Source organism: Ciona intestinalis, unplaced genomic scaffold (assembly GCF_000224145.3).
Source record: "Ciona intestinalis unplaced genomic scaffold, KH HT000315.1, whole genome shotgun sequence".
Lineage (NCBI taxonomy): Eukaryota > Metazoa > Chordata > Ascidiacea > Phlebobranchia > Cionidae > Ciona > Ciona intestinalis.
The window spans coordinates 9,306-12,477 of record NW_004190636.1 but is presented as its reverse complement, the minus strand read 5'-3'; the positions used below and the strand labels follow the sequence as shown (position 1 = coordinate 12,477).

At 45.5% G+C, this 3,172-nt stretch overlaps 1 long non-coding RNA gene across 1 annotated transcript; it reads left to right on the top strand.

The window, feature by feature from the left end:
* Nucleotides 1–106: 106 nt before the first annotated feature.
* LOC113475387 lies at nucleotides 107–2,167 on the top strand. Its single transcript, XR_003397142.1, has 2 exons — nucleotides 107–659; nucleotides 776–2,167. It is a non-coding gene; the product is annotated as an uncharacterized LOC113475387 (long non-coding RNA).
* Nucleotides 2,168–3,172: the final 1,005 nt, after the last annotated feature.

The following is a 3,172-nucleotide window of genomic DNA, read 5'->3' as shown; positions in this document are numbered from 1 at the left end:
GTAATATTACATCACACGAATTCTTTTGTCCCCAATATTGACCCAAATGTTTGACGTCGCGTGCTAACTTCCCCACAACGTGGCGGATGCACCCTGCCGTTAACCGAGTTAGCGCCGATGCTCCCAATTGTGTCCTTTGCATTATAACCTCATTACCGCCGCCATTTATCACGCCGGTTCGTCTGACACCCGAAATTCCTTTTTCCCTTCAAACCATTCCCCGACTGCTATATATACCGTTGTGTGATCGCCATTCAAAGAGAGAAAACGATAAGAGAAACGAGAACTAAACGAGATAACAACGAGAGACAGAACGATATAACTAGGAAACGGCAAACGACAACTCCTAGATAATCTAGACTAGGACGTAGCTTTAGGTGTCACCCACGAGCGCACGAAGTCAACTGCAGATCACCTGCAATCAGCTAATAAACAATACACCAACAACGGGTGTCTGAAAGTGGTGACCTCGACGTGATCAAACGAACAAACGTGATCAAAAGAACAAAAAAGGGATCTAATCAACCAACGAAAGCAATCAAGCAAAGACGGAACCGTCATTGGACGAGAATCGAGATAACTAGAAACGTGACACTTCATCGAGCGACCATCGCCCCTGAAGATTCTTCGCCGAGGGAGCACCGTTTGAACCAACATTGGTATTTTTTTGTTTTATGGTTAACGGCACCAAATATTTACGCCCCAGAATATCGTGGGTCAGCTATATAATATATACGAGCCGTACGACATCTTAACACTTTACGTTTTTTTCTAGTTATTGCACACAAATGCAAGGCATGGATAACAACTGGCTGTCCTCCACACATCTCTCGAGCAATCGAAATCCTTTCGTGGAGGTTCGCTGACACAACATCCCACCCATGCCGGAACCGGCCACATCTAACACAAGCAACGCTAAACCACATCCGGGGTTTTAAAAGGTCAGTGGCATTTCATCTATGTTGCACAATGTCGCAGGCACACCGTTCGACCTTATGTCTTACAATAGCGCCGACGGTACACCAGTAACTAGCGCGCCACACAAACCGGACTGTATGTTTAGCACCCCAAATGCCCCTGGTGATAGTTCGGTAACTTTTTTATTTTATCCTACAATGCTAAACGAAATGAAAAACCCCAAACGCGTTAAATTGCCAAATTCCAGAAATATCGCGTGTGGAATATGCGCTTTCACCCGAATCAGAGAACGCTTATGATGTACTAAAAAACGCCTTATTGCGCGCCTTCGCACGGGCGGAGAGTGAGGAGAAATTTGACGATATCGAGAATCTAGACATCGGGAACGACACACCGACCGAGTTTGTAAACAGAATGAAATCGATTTTGGGTAGCGACCGTGAAAACCCATTCGCTGTTAAGCTAATGCGAAACAAGCTTCTGAAGTGTGTCCCTCGCGACGTCGAAATTACAGTGCGCTCCCGGAGGGGTTGGAATTTTGAAGACTTGGTTGAATGTGCGGATGAGGTAGTAAAGGGCAGCAGTTCACGTAATAGTCACAAGGATAACGTTACGAGCAGACAGGACTCCAGTCCTATCGAAGCTATGAGGAGGCGAGTCGATTCATTAGCCGAGTCGATCCGGACCTTAACGATTGTCATGAAAACCCGCAGTTTTCGCAAGGTCAAACATACCCGCGACCCCGCATATCTTATAATCGCGACGCACCGCGTTTTGGTAACCGACAAAACCATAGCGCAAGGTCACAAAAATCATCGATCGTCGACAACGCGATGTTAATTCTTCGTCACGTGTACCTAACGACTATAATGGCAGCCAACGTAGGCCATCCCGGTTTTGCATGTATCACGACCGATATGGGAGCGACGCAATTCGATGCTCCAATGGCAACAAAAAAAATTTCGCCCGACGGAGACCAGCGACTCGACAGCGCGCGCGTTACATTGGATCAGTACTGAAACATAAACGCCAAAATCCTCGGCTTTTCTTCGTGCACGATACTCGCAACAATATTCAATTTCTGGTAGACACAGGCGCAGAGGTATCCGTGATTCCTCCACTAAATAAAAAATACTCTCGTCGCACTAAACGACACTAACATTAAAACTTATGGGTATCGGCATTTAGCTATTTCTTTGAATAATTGTGGAACATTTCGCTGGAAGTTTTGTGTTGCAAACGTACGTCAGCCGATCCTTGGCCTGGACTTCTTAGATTACTTCAAAATAATGATAGATGTAAGCAATCGTAAAATTTTCTGTATATCGCGTCCATCCCAAAATACCGTTGATATCCACACGCCCCAACACAGCGCAACTCCAGTATCCAACTAAGCCTTCCGATATCGAAAGCTTGGACGATTTCTTTAATGTTTTCCCGACGGCATTCGACGAATCCAGGTTTACGTTGCCTGTTCGTCACAATATAGAGCACGAAATCGAAACTACAGGATACCCCGTTTCCTGTCGCGTTCGCAGACTCGACCTTATAAAACTCGCGGCTGCCAAGAAGGAAATATCAAAACTTTTGAAATTGGGTATTATCCGTCCATCAAACTCTAGCCACGCCTCGCCACTCCACCTTGTAAAAAAGCCCAATGGTGATTACCGAGTCACTGTTGATTACCGGAACTTAAACTTGCACACCGTCCCGTCTTGCTACCCGATTCCTTTACTCGCCGACATGACCGCGAACTTGGCCGGGGCCATATTTAGCAAGTTGGCCGGGGCTATATTTAGCAAGTTGGACCTCAAGTCCGGGTACTTCCAGGTTCCCGTAAAGCCAGAACATATCCACAAAACGGCGTTTAATTGCCCTCTCGGTTTATTTGAGTGGACCCGTTTAGGTTTAGGCCTTCGAAACTCAGGCGTGACATTTCAGCAACTGATGGACAATATTTTTCGGGAACTTCCATTTATTTTTTTTTTTTTGACTTTAATTTTTGCAGTTACCAGACTCCAATATAGACATTATCGGTGACATTTCTATCGGTACGTTCCGCCCTGTAGTCCCGCAGTCTTTTCGCCGCAAAATTTTCGAAAGTTTGCATTGTTTATCGCACCCGGGAGTCTGTGGATCTCAAAAGCTTATCAGCCAAAGGTTTGTTTGGAAAGGTATAAATGCAAATATAAGGGATATGGCAAAAGCTTGCCTACTGTCATGTCAAAACAATCAAAGGTTGGCAGGCATACCT